The sequence below is a fragment of the Lepidochelys kempii genome, chromosome 8, assembly GCF_965140285.1.
Source record: "Lepidochelys kempii isolate rLepKem1 chromosome 8, rLepKem1.hap1, whole genome shotgun sequence".
NCBI lineage: Eukaryota > Metazoa > Chordata > Testudines > Cheloniidae > Lepidochelys > Lepidochelys kempii.
In genome coordinates, this window is record NC_136387.1 from 47,522,147 (window position 1) to 47,533,222 (window position 11,076).

Here is an 11,076-nt window from a genome sequence, read left to right on the forward strand (position 1 = left end):
TTGTGCAAGCCTTCCTTGGACACTTAGACAAGTAGCCCCAAATGCTCTGGGATCTGAATGAGATGTGGAGAACTGGGCCCGATGTAGGTTACAGTTTGGTCAGTATTTACATGGAGGACTATAAAGGAAAACCCAGTGGTGTTGGTGGTTGAGTAGCTCTGGCTTGTCACTCAGTCAGCACTGAACCCACTTCCCCAATCTGATGTTTCTCTGCTGCTGAAGAGGGAGTCTGAAGATTAGGCATCTATATCCTTGATGTCATTACATTTCTCTGTGTTGGCTGAGACGTGCTGGACAAATTGTAGCCCAGGCATTTACATTCTCCCTCCCCAAAATTCCCTCTGTTTCTATTGCAGCTCTTGCTTCACCTGGGAACTTCTGTGTAGTGTTGCAGATGAAGAATGGATGTCACATGTTACCCCAGAGGTGGTTGCATTTCAGTGGTGGGCAGAATGATTCCTGTACCACAAGACAGAGAGACCATGAAGATGGACAAGATATAAAAACATCTATACAGTCTGTGAAGAGTTTTGGCATCCAATATAGTTAAAGGCACTTTTGAAATACACTCTAGTTGTTCTGCCAAAAAGCAAATAATATGGTGCATTCTGCCTGATGCCCAATAATTAGTAGAAAGGGGGCTATGCCACAAAGTTGGGGTCCCGATGTAGACTCCTCCAAAGTTCAGCAGTGTATGGATATGGAGTTTTGGTTCAGGTCCATCTCTGGCACAACATGATCCAATGCCTGGAAACAGAAGTCAGCCAAGTTCAAGCTTGAAATTTGTAACAGTGCGGGTAGTTAACTGATGGAACATGGTGGATTCTCCATGTGGAATCTTTAAATCAAGATTGGATGTCTTCCTAACAGATATGCTGTAGTTCAACTACACATAAAGGGACTTGATGAGGTTCTTCGGTCTGTGTTATGCAGGAAGTGAGACTAGATTATCATAATGGGCCTGCTTGGCCTTAGAGGTCATGGCTTTTAAGGCCAAAAGGGAGGATTATGGTCTTCTATTGAGACCACCTGCATAACACGAGCTAAATCTAGAAGTCTGGGATGATTAGTTGATAGAACTGCCCACACCAAAATGATTTACAGAGTATGAAAAAAATTCCTTATCAGGGCTAGGTTATCCAGCTTCTCTCATTGCTGGTGGGTTTCCGACTACTTGAAAATGTAAATTATTCACATTCTTGACTGGGCTCAGGTGAGCACAGGTGTGTTAGTCTGGTGCCCCCATGCATTCCACTCCACCTTCAGGCAGACAGACCCACTATTGTACTGCAGGGAGCAGGGTGTCCATTGCATATTCATCAGATGCATGCAGTGCAGGAGATCAAATGCATATTTGGGGTGGGGGAATGGGGATTGTGCCAGAACTCACTAGAGTCCAGGGAAATAAGGACTGCAAGCCTGTGGACATTGAAACGTGTAATCTGGTTTTATATGAGAAAAGCAATTTACAAGCCAAATCATCTTTTCCCCTGTGACTCTGCAGAGTAACTCAGTTAAATGAAGAAGGAAAATATAACCCTTATTCCAAACTCTCCATCCCCTTTGGCTTTCACACTGATTAGTCTCTAGAGCTATTTAACACATTAAACTTCTTATAAGGTTTCTGTCAAGAAGGATTAGCAGGGAGTTGACAGATTTCTATTAGGGCTGCCGTGAACTTTTAATACCCACCAATCAGATCTGTGTGTGTGCGTCTCCCATAGATCCTTACGGGTTCTGTTACTTTACATTTCTTCCATAGCTGCCATTACCATATATTCTCGCAAAATTGCATACTTGTATAAGCCCCACCACATCCCTTTGTCTAAAGTGCTAAAATCAAGAAAAGGATCCCCAGACAGATCCTAATGTTTACCTTCTCCCCAGGGACTTGAAAATGCTTCACATACATTAATTAGGCTTCCCACCATCCTGCTGAGGAGGGTATTGTTAGGACACAAACTGTGTTATGACAGATGGCTTGGACTAGAGGCACCTCAGGTAGAAAAAGCCTAGGGGCTGGCAGAGGAGGGGGGAATAGAGTGTTCTAAAATGCTCCAGGATCAAATGGGGACAGACCAGGTGATTGGAGACCAAGAGGTGAAAGGAGAGAGAGAGAGGGGCTGTTCCTAGGTAGCAGGGCAGTGAGAACTGAACTGAGGTTTCTGCAGCAGGATTACTTGTGTGCATTTTGGTGCACCGCTGCCTGAGAGTATGTCTATACTGCAATCACAGGGTGTGATTACAGCACAAGGAGACACATCTGCACTAGCTTTCTTCCTGGTAGCTCACAGTCCAGAGCAGTGAAGCCGTGGCAGTTCACATGCTTTAGCAGGGGATGTTCAAACCTGCCAGAAACCCTCTTTTTTGTTGTTTTTTTTCCCCTTCAGGGCTCAACTCAAAGACTCTGGGATCAGAGCTAGCTCCATGAAAGCCAGCTCGGGCATGCCAACAGTCACATCCCAGGTGCAGTGTAGACATACCCCAAGATCAACAAAGGTGATGTACATCATGTACACAAACACAACATGGTGCCTCATGTAAACAACCAACATCAGCTGCACAGGCCGGCCGGCCGGCCAGCCCTTGGAGGAGAGCTGGGCTCAGCCTTGCCCCGGCCTTAGCAGCTAGCCCCCAGCCATCTTGAGGAGCTGGCTAATTAGTGACCCCAGCCGGGTGTGATGAGGCCTAGTGGAGCTGCCGGCGCTACCGGGCCCTGAAGCGGCACCTGAAGCTGCTGATCTACTAGCAGGAGTGTTTCCAGGAGGAGCGTTGCAAGGCCCAGAGGAAGCTGCTGAAGCACGAGCGGGATAAAAGCTGCTGCAGCACGAGCACGTGGACGAGGAATCGTCCGACTTGGAGGCCACAGCCTCCTCAAAGAACAGTGATGGGGATGGGCCAAAGGGGCAGAGCCACAGCCACTGAAGGGGAAGCGGAGCCCCCAGCTTGGCGGAGCCTCGTCCCCATCGTCCTCTGGCCTCTCTTTCCAGGCGACCTTGGGCTTCCTCCTACAGGGCTCGGGGGCGCCCTCCCCGTACCTAAGCTCGCTGGCCTCCCCCCCTACAGCCCGTTCCCCTCTGAGTACCTGGCACCAGAGCCCTGTGCCCCCCGAGTGCCCGCCCCGAGTGACGGGCCAAAGGCACCCGCAAGCTAAAGATGTTCCTGACACTGGCAACCCATCCTGACTGCTCAGTGGTGGGGGGTCTCCTCTTCTCCTCGCCCCAGGGGGGCTCCCTGGCCTCCCTCTCCTCCAAGCTCCCGCCCCCCACCATTCTCAGCACCGTGCCTCAGCAAATGTTCCATGACGCGGGGGAGGGGAGTGGTGAAGACCCCCTGAACGGGGATGATGAGCTTGTCATAGATATCCCGGAATAGGGGAGTTTGGGGGGCAGCCTCCCAGATACACACATCTCAGCACTGTGGTGGGGGCCCCAAGAGGCCCCCCAAGTTTATTTCACATCCATTCCGGTGGCATTAACAGGCTCCAGACATGCAAATTAACCAAATAAACAGGATTTTGGTATTAAAAAAAAAATAAGAAAATGAAAGACTGACCCCCAGCTGTGGTGGGGCAGCAGGGTGAGTGCTACTTAAACAGAGCTGGCAAGTCAGTAGAGGGGGAGACCCTGGAGGGAGTAACAAGGGGAGCTCCCTCTGGAGGAGCCTGAGGAAGTCAGGGTGAGTCACCCTTTGGAAGCCCTGAGTTAGGGCCTGTGGCAGGAGAAAGAGACCCATAGGGAGCACAGCAGGTGTCTGTGGGGGGGAGCCCTGAGTTAGGGCCTGTGACAAGAGCTGGGAGATCACCACAATTAAACTCTGGAGTCCCTGGTGAAGGGAAGCAGCCAGGGAATCCTGCTGGGGAAGAAGCAAGACATGAGGTGCTCTGCCAGGGCTGAGAAGCAGAGGGCATCAATGGCACCTGAGAGAGACAGACGCACTATTAGTTTGGGCATGTGATTTAGACTCTAAGTTGAACCTTTGTTACACCGGAAGGGGAGTGAACTGTTGTGTGACTTGGCTAGAGGGCCGAGCCCAGAGAGAGAGATGGGAGAAGACATTGGCTGGGACTGGCCATTGTGGCAAAGGAAGTGGCTCTGAAGCGGGGTACAAGAGGCCAAGTCCCCTGCAACCCCTCATTCAGACAGCACGGGGGGGGGCCCAGAGGTGAGGATGTGCCCTTACAATTGGATGTTGCATCACTGATTTCTCTAATAGCACAGATGGATCTGCTGTAAGGCCCCCAAGCTGACCCCTGCTCGCATGGGCATTGCTTGAATTCTGAATTTTTTTTACATTTTTTTTTTGACAAATTTGAATTTCAACCCCCAAAATGTCTCTTTCCCAATGAATAATGTTGTCCCCATGTCATTGCTGGTTTTTGATGAACTTTAATTGTTCTTTCCATTGTGCAGAGGGGTGCAATGAATCACAGAAGCGATGGGCCAAGCGATGCTCACTGGGAGGTGCAGCGACTCACACTAGTAGTCCCATTGACGAAAGTGTGTCCACTCGTGCATGTAGCTGCTCACCTGTGCCAGTGAGGGGTCCAGAATATGACCTAAGTGACTTTCACTCGTGCACACAGCACATCAGCGGAGGATCTGGGAATAAAACCAGGAGTCCTGACGGCAGGCCCTTCCTCTAACCACTCCCAAGAGCTGTCTGGTTTAGTATGGCTGCATTTACGCACCCGAAGTTGATTTGTCTAGGATAATGTGCCATTGCTATATGCGGATACAACATGTTGGGAACAGGGGTACCCTTTCAGGTCTGATGGGGGCTGTCAGGTTTTGGTTCCCAACACTACAGAGAAACATTCATGTGCTGTTAAAGAACTGTTGTCATTGGCTGTTTTTCATGAGACCATTTAGATAATTAGATTCTGTAAGATGTTGAGCTTGTTAGTTTTAAGACATTCTTAAAAGCTGAGCTAGGGCAACAGGGCAGTGTCTCTGACAATCTTGCTTTCATAGCAATTTGCATGCTGTTAGGTCTGGCTTGGACTGAGGGAATACAGTGTTGCTAACTCTCATAATTTTACCGTGAGTCTCTCGATATTTAGTGTCTTTCTTAAAGCCCTAGCAACTGGACTCGTGATTACATGAGAAATTCAGTGTGTGTGTTTATATTAAAAAAAAAAAAAGTTTCTAGCCCAAATGGTTGCAAAGGAAAGCTTGAAAACATGACCCCAATACACCCCCAAGGCTGAGAAACCAGAAGACAACCCCCCATCCCCAAATTACTAGGGGGAAAAAAAAATCTCATGATTTTAAAGGGAATATCCTGAGTATTTTTTTGAGACCTGGCTCATTATTTTGGAATGATTACAGCTGGCGATAGTAAGTGTATCACCCCTGAAGTACATCTGCATGTATTCATCGTTCTTCACAATTCTCAGTGTTTCATTTACTGGGAAATAGGGATTCCCCAGTGGGTAATTCACCCCTACAAAAAATCTCAGAACTGTTGATTAAACAATGCCTGTTGGATCAGGTGTCTGCCTTGGGCCTAGAGCAGAGATGGGCAAACTATGGCCCGTGGGCCACATCCGGCCAACGGGACTGTCCTGCCCAGCCCGAGAGCTCCTGGCCCGGGAGGCTGTCTCCCCTCCCCTGGTGCCGCGCGGTGCAATAACCTGGGCTCTGTACTCTGTGCTGCAGCACAGCTGCCTGTCCTGGTGCAGCTGCGCTGCCAGCCACCGGTGCTCCAGGCAGTGCGGTAAGGAGGCAGGGAGCGGGGCGGGGGTTGGATAGAGGGCAGGGGAGTTCAGGGAGTGGTTAAGGCGGTCAGAGGGCTGGGAACGGGGGTTGAACGGGGGCAGGTATCCCGGCGGGCAGTCAGGAAGGAGGGGGGGTTTAATGAGGTGGTGGGGAGCAGTTAGGGATGAGGGGTCTGGTGGCGGTCAGGGAGAAGGGGTGGTTGGATGGGGCGGCGGGGCCAGTTAAGGACGGGAGGTCCGGGGGCGGTCAGAGGACCGAGAGCAGGGGGGATGGATGGGGCAGGGGTTCCCAGGGGGCCGTCAGGGAACGGGGGGGTTGGATGGGGCAGAAGTCCTGGGGGGGGGCGTCAGGGGGCAAGAAGCGGGGGGGTCGGATAGGGGGTGAGGGCCAGGCCATGCCTGGCTGTTTAGGGAGGCACGGCCTCCCCTAACCGGCCCTCCACACAATTTCAGAAACCCGATGCGGCCCTCAGGCCAAAAAGTTTGCCCGCCCCTGGTCTAGAGGCTTCGTGAAACTGGTGCTGGGTGCCTCTATAAATGCCCTCTTTCTGTCTTGTGCAATGTAAAAGGCTTAGCAAAGTCCTTGTCTCTTCTCAATTATCTTGATCATTCAGCAAGAGGTTACAGTCGACTGGAGCACCTCAGCAGCTCTTTTCTGCTATTCTGGCCTCTTGCCTGCATGCAGCAAGTGGCACCGACTAGGCAATGTGGCTTGTGCGAATGCGGTAGCTCTCGGCCTCCAAGCCACCCAAGCTTCAAAGATACGTGGCTGCAGCCTTTGCAGCTGGGCTGAGGCTACCTGCATGGGATTTCTTGGGCCAGGGGTCTGATCCAAAGCCCAGGAAAGTCACTGGGGCAGGACCTTAAAAGGGACTTAGGTGCCTAACTCCCCACTGATTTCAATGGGATTTAATTACCTTTGAGGATCTGGGCCTGGGAGTTGTCTGATTGACTTCACTGAGCTTTGGATCATGACCCAGATCCAGGCTCTCGCAGTGGTACGAAGTAACAGGGAAGCTGGAGGAGGAGTCCTACACAAAGGAACTACTGTGGCTCTGTTCTCTTCCAGTCTCCAGAACAGGGATTATTTCTTCATTTCCAAGAGCTGTGGGCATGGCCTGCATACTCTGCACCCCGATGAGACCTGAGTCTGCTGTGCCCGCTAGGAGATGGGCAATAAAGTATCTTGCTGCTCCCCTGCCCCCATCCCGTGCTGTGCTGAATACAGCTCCAACAGGGCCCAAGATTGGGACTGAAGGGGTTTGGGAGATTGACTGTGGGGAATAGCGAATTTAACCACATGTTTGTGGGGGAACTTTTTTCCCCCCCACTCTCTTCGTCAGGCCCTGTGCTCAGCTCGACGGCATGTCCCTGTTGTCGGTGTTCAATGGGATCATTTTGAAAACTGTGTCCGATCTATTCCAAAATTTCAGGGACCATTCTCGACACCAAAGGGCAGAAGCCTAGTGATCTAGTGAAAATGGGAAAACCTGAAAACCCTTCTGTCAACTAAAATCAGCGCTGGATACAGGGGTCGGGCAGGGGCGTCTCAGAGGTCTATGGCAGAGGAGCAGAGTCCCTCTGGATACAAGGGTGAGGCAGTGACTTTAGGGTCCCTCACCACACTTCAGCCAGTCCCCCCTCAGCGAAGCCACTTGCCTCCCAACACCAGCCAGCCCCGCCACCTGCCTATCTGGGCCTCTAGCTCCCACTCTGATAGGCCCCTTCTACGCCTTGATCAGAACCCTATTGATTTTAGTGAAAAGCAGCCTGATTTTAGGGGAAATCAGACTCTGTTGATTTTGGTGACATTCAGGAAAACCAGAAGAGTTTAGACTGGAATGGGAGGGGAGGGCGAGGAGGTTAGCTGTAGTGGGGGTGGCATTGGGTTTGTGTGATTAGACAATTGGCAACCCTAATACCCTTGCCCCGCCCCTTCTCCGAGGCCCTGCCCTGCTCACTCCATCCCCCCCCCCCCTCCATCGTTTGCTCTCCCCCACCCTCACTCACTTTCACCAGGCTGGGGCAGTGGGTTGGAGTGGAGGAGGGGGTGCGGGGTGCAAGCTCTGGGAGGGAGTCTTGGTGCAGGAGGGGGCTCAGGGCTGGGGCAGGGGGTTGGGGTGCGGGCTCCAGCCAGACTGCGCTTACCTCGATCGGCGGGACGTGGCCAGTACATCTCAGCGGCCCCTTGAGGTGGGGGGCATGGGGCTCCATGTGCTGCCTCTGCCTGCAGGCACCACCCCCGCAGCTCCCATTGGCCACAATTCCTGGTAGCCACTTCGGGGAGCCGTGCAGAGCCAGGGCAGGTAGGGAGCCCGCCTTAGCGCTGGGTCTCTGCTGTGCCTCTATACTTTTAGTGGCCTAAAATCTCCTGGATTGGCTTCAGTAACCTCTGGGAGATAGAATCCAGTTCCCAGAGACTCCTGGCAAAACCGGGAGGGTTGGCAACCCTAGGTGTACACCTTGGCCTACATAAGCAACAATGAGTGAGAGTCGCTAGCAATAAGTGATGGAAAACCAGAAACAAGTACATTCCGGTTTTGCATTTTGTACCGGGGATGGGACATGCAGCTCTGTGCTTCCCAACCTTGCAACAAGACTGGGAGGGTGGTCCTCCAACTTTGAACCCTGGCACGATTAAATTAAAGAGACAGGCAAGAATATTCAACTGCTTCCTCTGTGGTTAGGCGCACCATGGGAGGCTGTCTGGTGAATGGTGATGGCTGATAGACCATAGCGACTGGTATGTTTGATGAATGCAGCAGGTAGGGGTGAAATGCAACCTTGTCCTAAAATCCTCCGACAAGGAGCCTGCTATTGAGGATCAAAGAGAATCGTATATGATTGTGCTTGTCTCAAATAAGACGGTGAGACAAGCATGGGTGTGGTGATATCTTTTATTGGACTGGCTTCTGTTGGTGAAAGGGGGACACTTTTGAGCTTCCCAGAGCTCTTCTTTAGACAGATAGAGATGGTGTAGTTTGATATCATTTTGCGCTGTGTATTATGGCAGTACTTAGAGGTCAACATCTCTCCCCACACCCCCTCCTGCCAGTGGTCAAGTATATACATCACAGAGTTGCCAGTTTAGTCATTTTGCAATCACCCTCCCGCCCAGTAAATTCAAATGCCCCCTCTAACGTCAATTCCTGGGGAAAACACTGCTGGGACTGTACCTACTGCTAGTGAGAGATGGTCGCTGGTCTGACGAACTTGCAATCTAAATAGATAAAGACACGCTCCTGCAAGTGTGCCTAGCCATGTATACTTCCACATGCAAGCACATGCTCACAGGCAGGTATGCGCCACATGTGAGCAGAAGCACCCATGCTGAGCACACCCTATTGACTGCACTGGACCTAGTGCAGGGCTGTAGAGAGGAAAGGCTGTGCGAAAGGGAGAAGAAAGCCCAGCTGCCCTGTGTCAGCCCTGGCCTGGTCGTCTTGGCTCCTGTTGTGAAGCTATACGGCTTGAACTGGGTGAACTTAGCCTGCTGCGCTTAAGAATAGTTGATTTTATTGCACAGCAAAATGCTTTTGAAAAGCTTGGCTATTATTCCCCAACTAGAAAAATCCAACCCCACAAGGCGCCTTTGAAGTGAGCTACCCGAATGAAACCTGTGACATCAGAGAGATGGCCGATAGGCAGCCGAACAAGGCTGTCTTTGAGCACGCCTTGGGGCCATCCAGCACATGCTTTACACCCTACCACTATAAACTGGAGATGAAAGATGTCCCAGGCAGCCGGCCTGACCCCATTGCCTCCTCTATCTCAACTCGATTGCACAGTGTTTTGCTTAGAACAATCCTTCACTGTCTGCCCATGCAGGTGAATCTCCCAGCTTGGCCCAACGTCCGGAATGCTGTGCATAGCAGGAGCAGTCGGGGGCGGTCTCTTGCCCGCTTGCAGGGAGCTCTTTATTGTCTGATGTTTTCTGCACCACGTGAGTGAGGAGCAAAGAGAAGAGTAAACTGATAACTATATAGGTGGAGGTGCGGTGAGAAGGAAACAGAGACACAGATGAGGAGGCAGAAAGAGACATGGGGAGGACATGTCGGGGTAATGGGGTCAGGGTAGGGGCAGAGCTCCTGTGTTTGGCATATTTGCTTCTGAACCTGGCAGATGTCATGACTCCTTCTCCTCCATCAGAGGAGTCATAGGGCCAGGAGTGGCATGAGGAACATGGGCATTCCAGCCAGGCTGGAAGTGGGTCCTGTGGGTAGCAGAGAGAGGCCTCTGACGCCAAGCTACAACTGAAGTTCCAAAAGTTACCCTGCACTCCCATCTCTCTGTGCACTTCGGTCTCCCAGCACTGGAGCATCTGAACACAATGCCATGTGCTTATCCTCATAGCAGCCGGATACGGGGGTAGGGAAGGATCATAGCCTTCATTTACAGATGGGAAGACTAGGTCCAGACTCAAGGGAGTCCATGGCAAAGCCAGAAATTGAACCTAGATTCCCTAAGAGACTGTGCAGTGCTTTAACCACATATTCCTAGCTTCCTAGGTTATATGGGCAGAAGGCCCACATCTGTGAGGCCGACTCTATAAGGGATGGAATAACGAAACAATCTCACCCATTATAGCCCTGGCTCTGAGCTGCTCTGCTCTGGGAGAAGGACTGAAAAGATCATGTTGATGCCTCTCCAATGCTATTTGAAGCGTTAAGAGCTCTTTGAACCTCTTCTGCCTGTGGAAGACACCCGGAGACAGGTCTCTACTAATGGATGGTCTCCTGGAGATGGAAAAAGGCCAGGTGCTCATGCCCATTGTTATATATAACCATCAATACTCACTTTTGTTGTTTTTATAATATACCTTATATTTAGACAGTAGCTCGTGCATGTCAATGGAGAGATTGAGATTGTAACCTCTCCAATAAGACTAGCTTTTAAAAAAAGCAAGGTGAGACCACAGTTCAGAGAAGGAAGTTGGGGGATTATTGAGGAGAAGGAAGAAGGGTAGATGAACATTGGGGTTCATTAGAGATCCTATGGCACCTTCCACAAAAGTGGAAGGATTTGTTTAGGGTCCTGCCTGTTACGGTGGAAGAGGATGAGAACTGATCCCTGACCCTGACTCCACAGAACAAATAGGTTGGTTGGTCCTCAGGACCTTAAGCATCTGCTGCTGCCCATGATTGGAAACAGGTCACTGGACTAGATGGGTCTGATGCTGTATCGCAATCCCTATGTTACCATGGTGTACCAGATTTCAAGAGAGTAGTTCTAAAAGGATACTTGAATTGTTGAAATCCCATAAGACCGTCCCATGACCCCCTGGTGACTTTTAAGGGAAAGGTCAAAGATCCAATTTTTCTACGTTCTCAGCCACCCATATTGGGCAGGTGCCCAAA

The 11,076-nt window shown here is 51.0% G+C and overlaps 1 pseudogene; it reads left to right on the forward strand.

Moving 5' to 3' along the window:
* Positions 1–2,052: 2,052 nt before the first annotated feature.
* LOC140916453 (INO80 complex subunit E-like) lies at positions 2,053–3,472 on the forward strand (annotated as a pseudogene).
* The last annotated feature ends 7,604 nt before the right edge of the window (positions 3,473–11,076 follow it).